Source organism: Melopsittacus undulatus, chromosome 3 (assembly GCF_012275295.1).
Source record: "Melopsittacus undulatus isolate bMelUnd1 chromosome 3, bMelUnd1.mat.Z, whole genome shotgun sequence".
NCBI lineage: Eukaryota > Metazoa > Chordata > Aves > Psittaciformes > Psittaculidae > Melopsittacus > Melopsittacus undulatus.
Window position 1 is genome coordinate 6,297,976 of NC_047529.1, and position 20,467 is coordinate 6,318,442.

The 20,467-nt window shown below is 37.1% G+C and overlaps 1 protein-coding gene across 2 annotated transcripts in view; it reads left to right on the plus strand.

The window, feature by feature from the left end:
• SLX4IP (SLX4 interacting protein) overlaps window positions 1-20,467 on the plus strand; it is a 77,440-nt gene that overhangs the window by 16,355 nt on the left and 40,618 nt on the right. The window lies entirely within an intron of this gene.

Consider the following 20,467-nt stretch of genomic DNA (forward strand, 5'->3'; position numbering starts at 1 on the left):
CAACGTTGCACATTGAATCTTGTGGGGTTTGGGTTTTTTGATTTATTTTTTTTGTTTGTTTGTTTATTGGTTTGGGTTTGGTTGTTTTTATCCTAGAAATTTCAGCTGTGGGTAATGAGGTAATGATGGATGCTGGAGAGTTGCTGGCTGTGGGAAGAAATCTCAATTAATGCAATGAATACTGAAGATTCTTGTATTGAGTGATTGAAGAAAATATTTATTCTGCACACTTGCCTTTTAAGTAATATGTTTTACTGCTAAACATAGACAGGAAAGATGGAAATGTTTGATATGCTCTAGCCATGGCAGTCTTTAGATATAAGTGTGTGAATGGTGAAGCTACTAATTGATCTCCCTCTGCTGCAGATAGCTTGCATCTGCTTTTCCCTAATGGTTTCACAGTGCTCTCCTCAATCATGAGATTAGTGCCATTTGTTTTTTATTAAAATAAAAAAGAAAGAAATCCTGGTATTTGCAGAAGACTTTCCAGTGATTTATGAGTAAACTAACAACAGCAATTTACAGTAAAAGTTGCTAAACATTAGAAAATTACAGATTTAAGCGATTCTTGTAATGGAGCTGTGATATAATAGTTAGTTGTGTCAAATTATTCTAATTTATATTACATCTTATGTGCTAAGAGCATGAGTTAAGTCTGCATAGTTGAAGAATGTCTTGGGTTTTAACAGTGGTGATGTTTGTTATTTTTAATTTCTTGATTTTTTTTTTTTCCAAATTCTTTTGCTTTCTAAACAATGTAAAGGGAAGAAAAATCCACTTCTGTGAAACAGGACTCCTCTGTGTACTTTTAGAAAAGCTTTGTTTCAGTTTGTTTATTAATTACTTGTGTAAAAGGAGTAAAGATGTGTGTGTGTATATATATAGGTATATATATAAAGAGAAGTATATGTATGTTGTAGTGCTCATTTTAAGACACTTAAATCTCAGTGCCTCCAATATTGGCGGTCTGGCATTCATTGTAAGTATAATAGGTTGTTTTATGCTGCTTCTCTTTATATTCATGGTTATGATACTGAAATGTTAAGACCACACACAGACAACAAGGTCTCCAGCCACTTACGCGTGTAAACAGTCTGGCTTTTTACAAAGTGGAAAAATATTTCTTGTGCAGTATTTTAACATGATCAGCATGTTAAGGCTCAATCTGCAACTGTGTCAACATTTCTTTGGCTGTAACCATTAATTCTGTAGCCTCTTGATAATATGTAAAATGTGAAACCAGTTTGTTTACTACTGGGATTTGTCAGCAATTACTGTCTGCATTTAGCTTAGTACTTTCAAATATATAATAGATCAAAGAATTATTTTGCTTCGTCACTGTTTTTTTGTAAAACAAAGGAATTTTTTTCAGCTGGCTCTGAGTTCTTTAAAGGAACATTGGAGCAGTAAGTTTCATAAATACTGTTCTTATACCTGTTTGATGTTAGTAGGCACAGGTATATTAAATACATTGAACAAGAATCTGTAGCTGTTATTTGATGTGGATTTAACTACATCTCTTTCATGCCTCAGCTGTTGTGAGGCCTGGCATGGCTTCAACATAGCTGGAGTTTTTGTTTATTTTTTGGTAATTAATGCATGTTTTCAGCATTCTTCTTACTATTGGGAGCCTCAAGTGCAGTGGTCATAGAATCACAGAATAGTTTGGGTTGGAAAGGACCTTAATATCATCCAGTTTCAACCCTCTGCCATGTGCAGGGATGCCTCGCACTAGACTGTGTCACCCAAGCCTCTGTCCAGTCTGGCCTTGAACACTGCTAGGGATGTGCAATATTATCTAAGCACCATATCATCTTCATGACAAAGAATTATAGAGGCTACAACTTCTGATAGACTGTTCTTCGTTTGTTCATCGTATGGAGCTAATAAGAGTAAGATGGCATAGAAGCATTTTTACAGATGTCGTATCTACTCAGATAATATCTGGTTTTACATAGTGTCTTTTGTCTCTGATCTCAATATATTTCTTAATATATTGACTTTATATTTTATATGCTTTAATGTTGTCTTTTTAATATATTTATCAATCTAGTTTCAGTGTATTTTTGAGGTTTTACAGGTAAACTCCCTGCCCCCCCAAACTTCGGAACTTGCTAGACTCCTTTACAGAACTTTGCTAAAGATATTTTTGCTTACTTAGAAGTAGGCTGTGTAATCACTAACTGAAACTTACCGCTGCTCCTGAGCAGGTTGCCAGCAATTAATTCTGTGATCTTACCTAAAACAGTTCACCTGAGCTTTTCTTACAAGTTTGTGCAATTCTAAATGATTTGTTTTTCTATTAGTATTTTATTTGAAAGATAAAAATAACAGCACGGAATAGAATGTACATCACTCCATAAGGCTTAAAAAACCTCAAAATGCAGAATTACTATATGGATGAGCTAAATTATGGGGGAGGGGAGGGATTTGTTTTAGCTTATAGAATAAGCTATTATATGAAACTCTTAAAAGGCAAACCTCCGTTTTTAAAATCACTACTATAATAAATGTGTCACTAATACTGTAGGAGGTTAGTAAAGCTTTTCGTTTGGAGCTTACTGCCTTTCCATTTTTAAAACTTAAGTGCTCTTTGCTGCTTAAATTCTGTTACCATTACTGGGTACCACTCGGTCCAGATGTTTTTTAAGTGCTAAAATCTGAATGAATCTTTTTCCCAGTAAGATCCAAACATACCATTCTCCAAAACAGCACACAAACATGAGAGAAATAATGTGTTTCATTGTCTCTATTCAGCTGTCTGGCTCAGGTTCTTTTCTTTTGATAGGAGAAAGGTAAATTTAAATTACGAAGTGAGGCAACAGATGATCTTTATCTGTTAAAACTCAGTTCCTGAGAGCAGGTTTTTTTTTTTTGCAAGGTTTTAAATATTTCACTGAAATTATGAATTTTGTGAAAAAAAAATTTACTACAGAATATTTTACCCAGAATCAGTAGGTCATCTTTGAACTGAATGTTATGGCGTAGTAAAGGAGCCTCTTTTCACTTGCATATGTGGCATCTTCAACATATGTAGATACTGTATAGTGTCTATATAATGTTTCTGTATTAATATGTATATGGTTTTAATATGTGTATTATTTTTTCACTTGTTTTTTGCCTGCAAATGGTAGATTTTGCCCATACCTGCCAGCAATGTATTGTAGTCTTTTGCATGGTAACAGATCACAGGCTTTAAGTGTGAGTTTTGTGATGGGCCCTTTGCCATTGGTTTGGAAATGTCTCCATCAAGTTATACGCATCTGGGAAAATCAATCTACATTTATTGAGTAGATTCAATTTTTAGTTAAGAAAACCCTCTGCTGAGAGTGACTGTCCTGTGATCTTAGTGGCCCCACCCTGGGCTGCAGATTGAGAAGATGAAGCTGGAGTCTCTCCCATTTGAAAATAAAGAAGAGAAAGTGTGGGATGACTGACTTAAAAGAAAACAACAGCAAAAGTCAAACAAACCAGAAACTGCTGAAGAGCCTTATTTATGGGGCAGAGACTGAGGGTGGCTGACTTGAGAATTGGCTGCAGTAATTCAGTAGTTTGGGCAAGGAACAGGGACGGACTGAGAGCACTGGAGAATGAGAAGCAAATGAGGGATGGATGGCAGCCCTGGAGCAGGGATGTGCATGTAATGCCAAACTGAAGCCTGAAATTAAAGGCTGAATGGAGAGAAGGTTTGGAACAGGGCAATAGTCTCCTGCTTGCCCTTTTTCCAAAGTGTGGAGCAGGAAGATTAAAACAGGAATTGGTAATGGCTCAATAATGAGATGAGGATTAGGAATAGTAAATAGTATTCAAACTGATAAACATCTTGAGTGGCAAGATAAATTGGTCAAAAGACTGCTTTTGACAGCTTGAAATATGGAAGAGATTAGGAATATCCATATGCTGGAAAGTTTTGAGGAGTGATGGGCACAATTGTCTACTTTATAGTCTGTGCTCTCTTTTGCACCTTGGAAGGAGAAGCACCTGAAGTGAAACAAAGTTACAAATGTTTTATCTTTCTCCAATAGTAATTAAAGAAAAGGATGATGGTTACTGCAGGTTAATTGTATTGGTTCAGTTGGAGGAGACTTCTGTGGTGCTTTCAATCCTGCCAGTTCCCTTTGGGTGTCAATGTGTCACCATATGGTAGATTTTTCCTTAGTTGGTTTTCCACCTGCCCATGCAAGGTCATATTCAGACACTGTTTAACTTAAAAGATTAAGCTGCACTCATCTAGGAGCATTTGTGATGTCCTTGGCCTTTTTAAAAGTCTTTCTGTAATATATTGTGACTGTGTCTTAATACATCGCTGCTTCACTGCGTGTGTTTTTCTTATGAAGGGATGTACATTATCTGTATAAGGCTGGAAAATAAAGTAAACTTAAGAGATTTGGAGTATCTATTTTTATCATGTGATATTAATATTAATGAATTTAAATGTTTGCACACCCCAGTATTCTCTTTGATGTTAATTACAGTAGATCACATAAATTCATTCTTGGTGTCAGACAAGTGAGGAAATAACTTCCTCTTCATTTAGCTGTGTTCCTTAGCAACAGACTTGGTCTTATTAGTTAATAACATGTATTTTTGCTGTGTTTGCTGTATGCAAATGCTTGTCTTTCTGCTTTTTAAAAAGCTCTGAGGGGACCTTTGTTACTAAGTTCAAGCAGAAAATAATGTAAAGATATAAATACATGGTTACATGTAAATGTAATGAAGTTTAATCGTATTCTCAGACACGTTAAAGCAAAGTTCTTTGTCTTCCTTTTACTGATGTAAATCTGATAAAGTGAGCAATGTGTTTGCTTGCTCCTGTCTCTGTGTTGCATTGTGTTCCTGACATCCAGGAACTGTAATTTGTCACGTGCTGTCATCTCTGTGCTTCATCTTTCCTTCGGTGAAGACAGTTGTGAGAGTAGCATGCTATCAAGTTTTCTAATTAAAAAATGAGCTGCTGCTTTGAGGGGTAATTCCCTCTCAATCTGTAATGTAAGGTTTTTTCTTTTTCTGTTGAAATACATCTTTTTATCCTAAATGTATAAGGTGGACTCTTTCCATCATGTAGGAAGTGCAAACTCAGCCATAGCAGTCTGGCTCTGCAGATCCTGTTGAAGATCCTTAGTTGGCATAGTCTGATCTGTCTTTGGTAGGTGATTTTTGCAGCATATGACAGTCTATCCTTTGGGTTTGCTCCTGTGATGTTCACAGTTAAAACTGTATGACAGCTCTTGACTTTTTTTTGAACCAGTGAAATCATGTTCTATCAGTAGCATCCATTGTCATGTATTTTAATATAAAATTTGTGTCTGCTGGTAGGCATTGCTTAAGTTCTATTACAGATGTTACTGCTGTGTACAAAGAGGCCTTTCCATCTTGTCAACCTGGGTTTGATATCTTGTCATCTTGTTTGTAACGGGAAGAAAAGAAACTTCCTGACCCATAATATGATCTGTCTATTGGAAGAACACTTCAGGGATCTGGTCATCTACTACCCACAGAGAGTAAAACCTTCACACAGGGTACTGTGACTGCACCACAGAAGAAAGGGGAAGTGTATTCCCAAAATAATCACCCTGAAATTTATAGCTGAATGTCTTGAGCATAATGCAGTGGATTTACACTACGAAGCTGATTGCAAAGCCTTACAATGTTACAAGTTGTATGTTTTCTGGGACTATTATTCATCTTATTCAGTTGATTTAAAAATTCAATCAGGAATGTGAAACTTCTACCGAATCTGCTTGGTTTTGCCTACCAGAATATTTGAAGATACATTTGGTCCTCAAATATAACAAATTGTCTCCAAATGTGTGACTGTGAACTTTTTCTGCATCCGGGCAGAGATGCAACAATGACAGAATCTGACCTTATCTTATAAAATCTCTTCCATTGCTGCTGCTCTTGTTGGTGTCCTTTTGTTTCTGTAGCTGAGATGGATTTTTTTAATGGCATTTTAGAAAAATTACTTTGTTTTTAAGCCTCTGTAACCAGAAATACATAGAGAATCTTTATTTATTAAAAGGGATTGTGGAAACAAGGGAATTGTACATCATGCAGCATTAACAGAGACTGTAGTCTTAAACTGCTTCTGTATAATGACAAATAGACCTTTAGTTCTACTGTTTGTATGCAAGTAAAGTGCTATTGACAGATATGGTCTACATATAGAGACTCCTGGAGAATTTTCTTCTAAAACCTCCAACGCTTTCTTGTAATACTGAGATGTGAGACTGTTTAAAGCAGTTATTATTTAATTTCTCATAAATGTTAAGTGCTTTTTAAAAATCCCTGGAAAGCAGACCTAAATACAAACCTTGTAACATGAAAACTTCAATGGGAAGGACTCTGGCAGGTTACTTTCATGCTTTTGTGTTTCCTCTGAAAGAAAAACTTTCCCAGATGGTCATTTCAAGGTAGTGAATGTGACCAGGAATTTTATGTAAGCATTTAAGTTCATAGCCCCTGTCAGAATTCCTTATTTGGGGATTGGATTCTTTGCAAAGGGTTTTTCTTCTTTTTTATTTTTTTTCCCCCTAACCACTATCTTTGCACTATTAAATGAATGCAAGTTGAGGGTAAGATTATCTGCAAGGTCATAGTGAAACTTAAAGCATGATGGACAAAGTATACTTACCGAGGCTGGAACTGGAAACACACAAAAGAAAGTATATGGCCGGACTGATAGTTATAAATTAAGTGTCAAGGTTTCAAATCTGGGAAAGTATCATCAGAATTTATAAAGTTCTATTTAAATAGTCCATTCTGCTCATGTCAGACATCTGTTAGTGGTTATTGTTTGAGTGACCACCATGTACATTATACAAAAAGGAATGTGTTTTTTGTAAGATCTCTGCTAATGTGGCAGATAAAATCCCAGTGTTTGATAGCAGTGCCAAAGGGCAAAGAGGTGCTGAACAATATTCCTCATCTTTACCATAACTTTCCTTCCTGGAAAAAAAGGCTTTGACAGTGGGAAAATGAAGACAGAGATAAGGAGAGGTGGAAAGAGGCTTGGGAACTGAGAGTGATATAGACCAGAACTGTACTTCAGCAAGAAGGGAAAAAAGTGCTTCTGGTGCACTGATGCACCAGTAATTATTATTTTGTTGATTACAAATTTGAGTTATATCCCCTATGCTGGGGTGATAAATTAAAAGGAGGAGCAAGCTAAGGACCAGTTGTTTTTGTTGGCATGTAGCATAAACCAGGCCTGGTTTTTACAGCTCTAGCAACTGATTGTTGACTTTTTAAAGAAAAATGTACTGGTTTTATCCATGCTGTATCAGGCCCATTTTCATTTATCAGAGGAGCAAAATTGGAAGTGATGAAAATTATTTATTCCTTGTGAACTACAAAGCAGTTGACAGTGATGGTTGTCTTGTTTTTATCCATTATAGGCATTACATTTCAAGACAGTGTTGCCGTCCTGAATATCAAATGTCAGTTGCATGTAAACTGTCTTAACAGAGCTAAGCAGGTACATTCAGGTTATGAAAAATCAGGTATACTGCAGACATGTTAAGTAATTCACTTTTAGTTTTCTATCTTAACGTATTGCTGGGTAGAGAGAAACATTACATTTAAGCAAGATTTAATTCAGCTAGGTGACATGGTAAATGCTCATTCCTAGGTGGCGTACCTTACTTTACTGAGCTACTTTCTTCTGTCAGTTTTACTATAGTACTCACCGGTTTAGAAGATGCATTAAGTAGCAGCTGTGACCTTGGTAGGCATGGAGAAAGTCTTGAATGATGAACTTAAACTCATGGAAAATACCATGAAGCATTAGGCCTGTGGCAATTTTCTACAATAGGCTTACTGATATAGCAAGGAGAAAAAGAGTCTCATAAAGGTGGAAATAGGTGCATTTTTGGCTAGAAAGTGATAAAAATGTTGAGGGACTGTTTTACACAAGATTATCATCTAATGTACAGAAGATAATTTTTGATTTCTTGGGGGTTTTTCAGCAGTTTGGCTCAGTGTGGGGGGGAGTGTGGGAGACAAGTGAAGCAGAATTAGGTCTCCTGAGGGTGAAAGCACTGGCTTGAGCATGATTCTCTCTCTGCATTTGCACACAGCAGGGGAGGGTACTAAGATGCATTTGTATGCATCTTAGAGATGTCGTTAAAAAGCCAAAATTTTTGAAACAGATGCATTAACTTTGAAAACTAATTTTCCAGTTTCATAGTGTTCTTAGCTGCAAAAGAAACAATGGGGGTTAATATAGTTGTCTAGTTTGGTTAATTTGTACTCTGCACTGGAATAAGAACACAGAAAGACAGATTTTAGGGCATTTTATATGGGAATAAGAAACTTTGGCAGAGCTTGTTCTTTTTAAATTGCTGTAGTTCCATGTATTTGAGAGTGCCTTGTATGCTAGGACCAGCAAGTTGTCAGATCAATGTCTTACATCTGTAGCAGGGAAATTAGCATAAATTCCACTGAGGCAGAATGGATGGATATACAGATTTGTGTAGTATGTTAAGAAGAAGTCCAAACACCCATTGTAAAGAGAAGTCATACATCACAGCCTTCTGGCTTCTTTACAGGTACTGGTGAGTGTAAGGAATGGGGCAATCTGGTTGCTATAACCCATTTAGAGTTTCCAAAAGTGATTTGCCTCACCAAAGTGCCTTTCAGTGAGCTAAAGAAGAAAGTCCTCATGTAGATTACCCGGCTGAAGGATAAAAGTGGATGGAGGTAGTACTGGAATTGCACAGGGAACTCTGGGGTTGACCCGGTGTTTATAAATAAATATATATATATATTTATATATTAAATGTATATACTTATGTATTAAATATATATTTTTAAATGACCTGAGAAAGGAGGTTACAAAGGCTTACAATGAAATATTGCAAAAAAACTCAGAGTATTGAGTGCCTGTACAATTAAATGATGAATGAATAATTCAATGTAATATATGTGGGGTGAGGGAGAAGAGCTTCAAGCTTACGGGTGCAAATCCCTGGCAGTGTTCAAGGCCAGGTTGGACAGAGCCTTGGGCATCATGGTTTAGTGTGAGGTGTCCCTGCCCATGGCAGGGTGGTTGGAACTGGATGATCTTAAGGTCCTTTCCAACCCGAACTATTCTATGACTCTAAGATGGGTCATAAACACAGGACCACTGCACAGGAATGACTCAGCTCAATTCATAGCAGCATTTTAAAATGCAAAACCAATTTGGGGAATAGAAGGAACAGAGTGAAGCACAAGAAATAACATCACTGTGTGATGGTGAAAACTGGGCATGTGTACCTTTTAAATGCTACATGTACTTGCAGTTCTCCTTAGTAGAACTAAGAATTAGTGAGAGGTGTATAAATTCTCCAGTGTAAGGAACGATTTAACACTCTTCAGTCTGGAAGAGAGAAAGCCAGAGGTGGGTGGGTGGGAAATAATAGTGATCTATTAACTCATGGATGGCAGGAAGAGCTAAATAAGAAATGACTGTTTGTTCAGATTTAACAACTGAGGGTATTCAATTAAACCAACATGATAATTTAGAATGAGCTAGGAGATACGATTCTTCATATGATCATGTGATCAGTTTGGGGGACTGCTTGCCACAGGATATTCTGGATACAAAATACATGCAGTTTTGTAAACCAATTTAACAAATTCTGAGAGAAAACGACTGCTGATGACTTCTAAGCATGGATACAGCCTATGGGATATAAAGCACCAGAATCTCATGTTGAATGTCTAATATATTTACTAAGGAAAGTACCATTATTAGCTTATTTGTTTTTAACCATTTCCTGCAGACAGCTACTGGTCACTGTCAGAACATACAGGTTCTTGTGGACCACTGGACTGGCCCAATAAAACTTTTAATGTATTTAAAGTGAACATTTTGTTACATAAAATCAACACTATTTATCATTCTCAGGGATTTTAATGTTCTCCATGTGTGTTGGGATTGCTGCTAATTATCACTGGAACTTTTATAAACATAATTGTGGGAAATATTTCCCACATATTCCAATTAGTAACATAATCCATGGGGAAATTTGGAAGAATTGGCTTTGAAACGTAAAACTTCAACTTTTTAAAAGTGCATTCCCAAACGTCACTTGAAATCCTAGGTACTGATAGTCGTCTTTAACATTACTAAAATGATGTCCTTTCTTCTCTGGGACAATGGCTTTGCTGATCTCAGTGAAACAGATACATAATTTTTGATAATAGATTACTTTTTTTGTTTTCTTGCTACTCCTCCTTTGGCTTTAAATAGGCTTTCTCTGAAATCTTGGGAGCATGTTGTTTCTATTATACTTCATAATAGGTGAAAATGAGCAATGTGTTACCATGCTGTCTGTACTGGATATTAAAAACAAGTGTTTTCCCTTGGGCTTTCATGACTTGATTGACCACATGTGAATGTAATATCTATCAATGCACGTAGTGTGAAAAAGAGTTGCATAAACTGACAAAGCCAGTTATCAAATGCACTATGCTTGTGTAAAGTACTGAGTTGATTTCTTTCAATGTCCATTCAGTGTTTGCTTTCATGTTAAAAACGATAATCTTTTCCACTGTTGGAAGAGACTTGAGTTAATTTTTTATGGATCTTTATAAGAAAAATAATAGGCACTTAACCCCCCCAGCCTGGGAAACTGAGTTGTAGAAAGAGGATTCACTTTTGGGTTTTGTTACAAATTTTTAATGTGTCTGATAGGTGCATGAAAATGCTGATTAACATGTGTATAATCTAATGCTGTACACGCCTGCCTTCCTTACAGGCAGGAGATGTGTTACTGGTGCCTCCTGAAGGCCTGATGTTAGAACAGAGTCAGGTGTACTTTTCAGCTGCATATGATTTAAGTTAAGGCCAAGTTGTCCACCACCTGCTTTTCATTGCCCTCTTCTCCTACCAGAGGTTGCCACTTACTAAATTTCTTAAGAGAGAGAGATGAATAGTCACTCCCTATTTATTTCTACACAACTGAATAGTTTTTTTAGTATCTTAGGACACGTGTTGTATCAGAACTGGTTTAGTAGGGGACAGTTGTACCTGTTCAACTCTGAAAGTGGTAACCTCAAGAAGTAAGATGAAAGCAGAAGGGACAAGGGTAGACAAATGGGGAAATAGCTTCCTCAGTTTAAGCTTTTAGTCTAAGCAGCCTTTCTGGTGGCAAACACCTCCACCAGGAATCAGCAGCATCTTTTACAACTTGTCCTCGCTTGTTGCTAACTCTTCAGTATTCAACTATGTTAATATTTTACGTATTTTTCATAGATTATTTGCTGCTGTTCCTTTTGTGTCCATATTTGCTTTTAATGCATGAAGTCTGTTTATTATATACTCTCTGCAATGCCAGATAAAAGCATTTTTTCCCTTGAATATATAAAAAAGAGAAAGCTATTCCTTTGCTCTCCAGTAGGTAATTCCTTGAGATTGTTGCTGATCTGTTTCTGTTTTGAAATACAATGTGTGCTCCATCCATATGATTCTACTTTTTCAGCAGTAAGATTTAGAGCATCACTTGTTCACTTGAAAGGTTCATCTATTTCTTCCCTTGTACTTTTGTAGATAATGCATTGATCATAGAATAGTGATGATTTTGTTGAACTTGCTTTTGCTTTATGCTTACTAAATATGCTACCACTTACTAGACGGATTTTGTCCAAAGGGTGTGACTTTTTAATATGCTTTTTTTCAGAAGTGAATCACATTATTCTTACGTTATTTCTGAAAAAGCCTTCATGCAGTTCTGAAATGTTCTGGGCTTAAGTTAGACAAATTAGTTAAAACACAGAGTTAAAAAGTACTGCTTTTACGCACTTGGAAAATGTAACATTTCAGCAACTAAAGCAAATAGAACAATATTAAGAAATTTGGCTTGCTCGTACTTCTTTGCAAATAAAAAAAATATTTCTGCTTTATGTATTTGTCTTAAAGCCTGAGCATGTGTAATCAATGTATCTTTAATCTGCTAAATCATTTTGGCATAAGGATTTCACATCTGCAAATATTTTATAACGAAACATGGACTGCAGATGTTGGGTTTGGTTTTTCTGTTGCCTCCCCCTTCCCACTTCAGTAGCTGTATGCTGCGGTAGGTAACATCTTCATGAGAGAGAGGGAAGGAAGCATATTTCAGGGCAGGTGAGACCTTGTCTCTTAGTATAAAAAGGAATAAGAGGCTTTGTGAAACAATTGTGAAGTTGGGGGACGTGGAACAATTTCCTGTGTGGGATCTGCCCTCACTTCCCAGTTCTGTTTTTGTGAGAGGGAAGTCAGCCCATCCCTGCAGCTGGTGTACCATAAACTCAAGAAATATGTTACTGGATGCATCATATGCTTGAGAACTGCTGCTCCCTTCATCTTAGCAATGGGCAAATTACCTTCCCAAACAAACATTGTGGTTTTATCTCTTCTTCACCTTACGAAAATATCGTAAATTGTGTTTTCCCTGCTATCCAATGGTTGGATTTGTTTCCTCTGGCAGAGCTTACATCAAAAGATACTGAGGGTGGTGGCTTTTTACCTTTATTTTTATTTCACTTAATTAGCTAGTCATGATGAGCATCTGCAGAAACACATAAAATCAGGTGGTACATTACTAAGCCTCTTAGCAGTCCTGTATGGTGGTTCTTTTCGTATGCCTTACAAATACATCAGTCACTTGCCAATACTTACTTGGGGTCCTGTGTTTATACTTTAAAGTTTGGTTTATTAATATTAAAATACAGCATGTAGAATATATGTGTGAAAACTCTTTAACATGTAAAAGGTCTGAAAAAGCCCTTTTTATTACTGGCTGTAATTTCTTCAGAAAATTATATTGTCACTTTGCTGTTTGTGTTTATTAAGTTTTCTGGAAGCTTTAGTCCTCTCTGCTGTTTACTAGCAGGACTTTAAGCAAGCCCTTTTAAGTGTTATGAACCTCCAGTCATTCTACTGCTTTAACCAATTGCTTGACCTGTTATAGTTAGTAATAGCTAAATTTGAAATTCAGTTTGGTTACTGTGAGAAAGTATTGAAGAAGCTGATAGTGAACCCGTGGTACTTCTGTTCCTATAGGGCAAAAATCAAAGGAAGTAACAATCATTTTAGAGTTGCCATTTCTCAATATTTTATGTGATTATACCTATTATACTGTAGTATCTGATCATTACTAAATGAATGATTCAGACTTGCAGGGGTTTTTGTACAGGGAGAGTAATGGTTCCTTTATCTTTCCATGTGGGTAACAAACTAATCCCAGCATTGGCTTTCTGGAACCTCAAATTCCAGTTTAGTACAGCAGTGACAAGGCCATTCTTCTCCTTATGAATCACTTTCATAATACCAAATTTTTTGTTGAGAGCTTCGGGTGAGAGCTGGGTAAGGTACTTCTAATCTTCATCTGCACCCACTTACCAAAGGTCAGGTGATACATAATGTATTTTGGTGTGTCCGAGCCCTAGGAAATGTCCTTAAAATGTACAATTTAGAATGAATTTGCATTTATGTAGATGGTGAATATGTTCAGCTATCCATTTAATATGGCCTCTCACCCCCTCCAGGCCAGTGTCATAAATGCAGGTTGCTGCATAGATGAGTATTCATTGCCTGCTAGCTATGATTTAAAAAATATCATAGTTTTTATAAGAACATTTTACAACAAAATGGTGAAAGCACCTTGTTGGAATCTCAAATTATCTTTTTATTATCTTAAACAAATACTGTGCTGCTATTTCTGTTTTTCTGGATCAGTTCTGACACAGGCAAGGACATGGTATATATCCTTTCAAAACAATGTGGAGATTGCACTGTTACTTGGAGACTTTGCCCTGAGGAAAAATTTGCTTTTTGCAATTGTTTGAGCTCCAGCTACATGGCTCCTTTCGATATGTAGGCTACAAAAACCTCCTACGGAACTGGGATCAGACCAGCACAGATTGACAACCTAAATTAGGCTTAATTCTCTCCTGCAATTTAGGCCTCTTTTTCAACATTGTACCTGATAGAGCAGTTCTCCAAGACAAGTTCAGATTTTAGATTAAGTAATTACTGCTTAGCCTGACTGTGGTGATGAACTGAAGGGCTCTGTTTGCACTGAAGCATTCTTATGTTGCTAAAAACATGAAGATCCTTTAACTCAGCAGATACTTAGGGTGTTCTTGAAGGAGTTGTCTTGATTAATTCATTTTGCTGTGTTGATTTGGGTGGATCTCATACAATTACATCCTGTAACAACAGCATACTAGTCCTTGCTTGGAAATTCTCCAGTATCATATACAGCTCCATCAGATTTGAAACTACTTTATTTCTTTATATTTCCCTAGGAGTTGAATCATTCACAGCTATTTTTGTTTACTACCTTCTGCATTGTTCGAGAGTCTAAAATACTGCCTTGATAGTGTGTCCTAGTTTCTTGTGTTTTCAGACTACATTGCTCTAAAGTTGGCTTGTTCTCTGCTTGCACCTCGTTACTTGACATGGGAACCTCTGAATGTGATCTTAATACTCCTGTAGCTCATTGATTGACTTTTCAGTTAACTACTTCTTTTCTTCCTCTAAACTACCAGAAAAATAAACCCTCCTCCGTTCAGGAATTTTCATACTTAAACTATACTCCTGAAAAAGCAAGCAAACCACTTGCAAAAGATTACTTAGATAAAACTTGTATTCAGGTTATAAAAGGGGGAATTTCCTCCCTGCTTTTGGGAAGTCTGAATGCATTTTAGGTCATTCAGTTCCTGCTGAATCTGTGTATGGTTTAGTATAGCCATCTTTGAGGAGAGATCTGCAAGTTAGACTTTTATGCCATTGCTGATGATTTGCTGCTTTACTGTTGTAGGGTGATTTCATGGGGGACTGAAGAGAGCTAAGTGATGTTAGCTAATGGCTATGAGCCTTCTTTAACAAAACCAGTTATCTGTTAAAACTGTTCTACAACTCTAGTAAATAAAATAGAATCCATTTGAGATTTTCAAAGGGCAGCCTGGTTGTTCCCTGTACACTCATGAAACTACACCGTAGAGCCCAGATACTGTAAAAGTTTTGTGAGTCGTAGCAGAGCTCGGGCTGTTGCTGTGAATGCTGCTCTTCCAGTTGTGCTCATCTTCTGGCTTTTCTCCTTTTTCTGATTTGAGATCCTGCAGTCCCACTTTGCATCTAGTACGAGCAGCTGTGATTTCCCCAGTGACAGAGTGAATGGCTCAGCATTGGTTTTGGGTTACAACTCATCTCAGAGCCATGCAATATTTATAATGAACTAAAAGCTCTGCAGAATTTCCAGAACCAAACTGTTATCCAGAAAAGAGAAAAGGTCAAAAGTGGAATATACCCCCCCCCGAAATTTAATTCTGTCTTCTTGAACATTCTGAAGAATGGCCTTGTATCATAAACTCCTTGAGGGTTCCTGCTTGTGGCTTTTTCTGGAGGTTTCTCTATGGTCTCTTCTGCTCTCTTTCTGAATCAGCTGGTGAGAAATCCTGCTATAATCACTTTGTGGTTTAAGCCCAGCTGGCAGCTCAGTACCACACAGCTGCTTGTGCACACTCACACCGTTCTGTGGGATGGGAAAGACATTTGGGAAAAAAGGTAAAAACCCCATGGGTTGAGATAAGAACAATTTAATAATTGAAATAAAAGTAAAATATAATAATACAATAATGATAATAGAAGGGAGAAAAGGTGGGGGGAAGAGGTTCTATGGTATGGAATACCCCTCACTGGCAGAGCATGGGGTACTGAAAAATCCGTGATTTTAGGGTAAGTGCTACTGAGCAACAACCAAACCATTGGTGTGTTACCAACATTATTCTTAAACTTAAGCCAAAACACAGCATTGCACAAGCCTCAAGGGAGAAGATTAACTCTGTCTCAGCTGAAACAAGGGTAAATCAGTTCCTTCTGTTAGGTGACCTTCTGTTTAATGTCATGATGTTAAACCAAATCACTGGTGACCTGTTCGTTTCTACTCTCCTGAAATCTGAAGTTGAAAAAGCGCCTTGCTTTGAGCAGCAACTAGAAAGGCACCAGTTCTGTGCAGTTTGACTATGTAGTGAAAAAAAACCCTCAACTACGTTGTCCTCTTTCCTCCCTTTTTTTCCCTAAGGAGGAAAGCCCCCAAAAACCAAATCCCCAATGAAAAAAATACGTGAAAAATCTGGGCACGTATCAAATCATAACTTTATCTACTTAAAAGGATGAAAAATGTACGATGATCAGTGCCACCAGACCTCCTTCGCCCACATATTTTTTATGCTAGGTTGAGACTGCTGGAAAAGTGTGTCCTGCAGTTTGGGAAACTGTGTGTATTACCTCTGACTGTATTGTTCCTGGGCATGTTTGTAAATGAAAGGTAAATTAATTTCTTGTAATGACAAATGTGTCTCCTGTGCTGTGTGTGCACATGCTAAAATAATGATTTTTGCCTGTTGTTGGAGAAAGTAAAAAGTAAAGTAAAATAAAGTAAAAATATTGAAGTAAAAAAGTAAAAAAAAGTAAAAAAAAAAAAAAGTAAAAGTACTGAAGATGTTTGGTGCTAACCATAGGAACCAAAGGAAGACCTAACATTTTGGGGTCAAAAAAGTAAAGGAGGAGAGCACAGTTTTGCTTCTGAAAAGCCTGGAAAAAGTGGATATACACATAATATAGTTGGCAGAGTGTATAGGCCAGTGACTACATAATTGTACTTAATGTTGTAGATGTTTGAACTTGCAGAACTGAACGCAGAAAGAATTTAGGCTAGAATATTTTAAAATTTTCCTTTTTTATTATAAGACAAGGTATTTCACAAGCTTCTCTTATTTATTTATCTCCTCCTTCCCCTCTCTTCCCCCCCTCTCCCCTCCCAACCTATCACAGAATGGTTTGGTCTGGAAAGGACCTTAAGATCATCCAGTTCCAACTCCCTGCCATAGGCAGGGACACCTCACACTAGACCATGTTGCCCAAGACTCTGTCCAGCCTGGCCATGAACACTGCCAAGGATGGAGCATTTGCCACTTGCTTGGGTGACCTGTTCCAGTGTCTTACCACCATCACATGTGTTTCCTTTTCCACTGACCCTACATCCTGCATCTGTAGAATAATTACAGCAATGGGAAATGCTAATATGTGTCTTGGGAGGCTGGCTCTCCAGTCCTGTCAGGTTTAATGATGCAGCACATTGGAAATTATATAACTGAATACAAACTCACCATGCTGATCCTCAGCATCCCAAGTCTTTTTGTTTATAATAATTGGGTTTATGATATTTGAAGTCATGAGGTTTGAAGAAATGAGAGTAGCCATGTATTCTTGAGTACAGGAATAAAAAGTATTTGTGTTTATCTGCTCATTGGAAGATTTGAGATAATAGTCCACTGTCTAGTATGTGCTTCTCCTGGGCCAAGGTTTTAACAGGTTTTGAGCAGATGACTTGCCTTGACTGACCTACCACTATGCACTGCTATTCATTCTGTTTATATTACGCTTCTGGTTATCTTTTCCATTTGCTGAATCTATGAAGTGTTTGATGTATTTGTATAAACAGTTTGATTCCAGAAAATATGTTCTGAATTAGATGCCATTGCTGTAGTACAATACACTAACAACATTCTGAGCTCTTTTCAAGCCCTTTGTTTAATAACACAGTGAATTATGCTAGACTGTTACAGTGTGTCCAGTTAACATTAAAAAACAACTTGTAAAATTGAAGAGGTTTGAGTTCTGAAATTATGGAGGATATCAAATTGGAGCATCTGTTTCTGTCTTGAGTTTTCTGGTGAAATGTTTTTCTACTGATTCTTGACAAAAGTGCTTCCCATTAAATCAGGCTTTTGGGTTTCAGTTTTGATAATCGTGCCTTTAAAAATAATTTTTAGATTGAGATGCTGTAAAAACATAGAATTAAAAATGTCTCTACTTTTGGTTTGCCTTTCACTTACAGTACTGAGGAGTCACAGGTTGCTTCTTGAAGCCACAACTACTGGAACTACTTTTCATCTAAAATAAAAGTATCTAACAGGGAGCTACAAGAAGTCTGGAGGGGGAATTTTTACAAGGATGTGTAGTGATAGGTCAAGGGGGAATGGCTCTGAGATGAAAGAACGTACATTTAGATTAGAAATTGGGAAGGAAATTCTTCTCTGAAGGTGGTGAGACACTGGCACAGTTTGTCCAGAAAAGCTGTGGCTGTCCTGTCCCTGGTAGCTTTCCAGGCCAGGTTGGACGGGCCTTGGAACAGCCTGGTCTAGTGGGATGTGTCCCTGCTTATGGCAGAGGATTGAAACTGCATGAGCTTTAAGGGCCCTTCTAACACAAATCACTCAATGGTATGATTCTAGTATTTTCACAGAATTGCATGTCTCCAGAATACAAATTAAAATTATTTGGAAACATGTAGAAGGTCATCAAATGTTAATATAAGCAGTATACATTTTGCTTCCAATTCCCTCTATTCCTCACAGTTACTTGTATTAGACTTTAGTCTGTACAGAGAACTTTTCCTTTGCTGCTGGAGTGGCCAAAGCTTTATTGCGCTTTGTAGTTTAAGTACCATACAGAAAGCTTTACCATGTGAAGGCATATAGAGTATAAATACAGTGTAATGTATACCATGTATTGCATAATTTGAGAGTGCAAAGGATCCTGTGTGGGAGCTGTTGCTTAGATTGTGCTCAGGACTTAAAGTAAAAGGTAGCAAGACCTAGAAAAATCTATGCTTACATTATCTTACTCCCCATGTTCCTCTTTGTCTGTGACAGTTCTGCTTCCTTGTGTCCTGTCCCAAAGCTATTCTAATTGAATGGCAAAGCTAGTGGCTTGTGGATGTTAAAATAGTTCCAGGTATGCCATCCACAAGAAGACTGCTCCAAAACTTAGAGGGAAAGAAACCTTCCATTGGGAAAGCTTGTTTGTTACAAGGATTTACATATTATTCATATATATTTGTTTTTCTTTGAAGTAATACAAATGTTTGGTCTGTTTGTAATATTTTGAAGACTATTTTGAACTTTTCCATTATCTGGTTTCAAATATGGCTTGTTATTTTCTTTTTTTCCTACCTGTTTTCAAGGCAACTGAGACAAATATTGCCATTCAGAAGAAAATAATTACAAACCTTATCTCTCCTTGAAAAGCAGGTCTATACTTTGCATCTGTATCTATATGTCAAGTTTCTGTAGTCAGTAGAAAATTATGCAAGCTAACATGTAGCATTTGGTAATTTGAATTTTCTTGATGTACCAAATACTTGTTCGTTGTTGTAAGTGCTGAACCATGAATAATTTAGTGGCTTTCACTTCATAATAGGCAGTGTCTGCTAACTTTGAAGTTAAGTAGTCAACTCAAAAGTTTGCTGGAGCTGACTAATGATTCACCAGAGATTTTTGAGAGATATTTTGTCATCAATTTAAAGCTCAGAGAGGTTTGTTGTTGCAGCCATCTGGTAATTCTTGGTTCTCTAGAGGAAAGAGAAGCCTTTTGATAAAACACATCAAAGCATTCTGCTCTTTCAATGACTGATACCTATAAGTAACTTAGAAGTTTCTCAAAATGATTTCACAATGCCTGACTCATGTGCCAAACTTCTGCATTCTAGCTTCAATAAAACACTGGTGGTGAAATATATCTTAAATTATATTTAAATCATTATTTAAATAGTTCTGTTCACGGGTAATTTACAGATCTAAGTGTTTTGTAAAAACCAAAGGTTTCTACTTTACCAAATAGGTTGTCATCATTAAGAAAATTGATGCTAAAAATCGTTGTTCTTTGTATTATCTGTGCAGGTGAGGGTACTGTCAAAGTCACTACTTGCGCTATACCGTACCATATAAAGATATAGATGTACTCTCTTAGACTGTAGGTGATGTACAACCATAGTGTAAAAATATGTATCATATTTTTTCTATAACTAATTCTGTTAGCAACTGGAATTCTGGTGTGGGGTTTGCATATGTTTGGCAGTGAAGAGCAAATATGGAGAGAGGGAGAGTTAGGACAGGAAGTATGCACTGCAGCGTCCACTTGAAACCAGAGCGGTCTAATGCTGGTTTGTACACACACAGTTGAGATTTGTCTGGAGTCAGGATGTTGTTTCTATTCCATCAGACATTCCGGATGTGCAACTGCCATGACCGCACATGTTCAGTCTTCTCAAAGAGTGAGTTTATTGCATCACAAGTGCAGCACAAGCAGCCAAAACAGTGATGAAATTGGCTTTTTACCTTTCAAGTTGTTCAGATAAAGGGTGTCTGAGTGAGATGTGGTGCTGTGTTACAGTAAAGGAAAGGGAAAGCATTACCTTGTAATGCCCCACGCTGCTGAGTCTGAAAAAGGGGAATATTATCTTTTTTCACTGGGATGAAAAAGGGGTAAGTTGGTGCAGAGTGGAGCTAAAGACAGGTGTTTGTGCCACTCACTCTTCCTTTTAGAAGCTCATTGTAATGACTGAGGTACTGATGAAAGAAAGTAATTAAGCCTCCCATGTAAAGTTCTCCTCAATTAATGTCTATGAAGGAATTTCAGAAATAGTGTGTC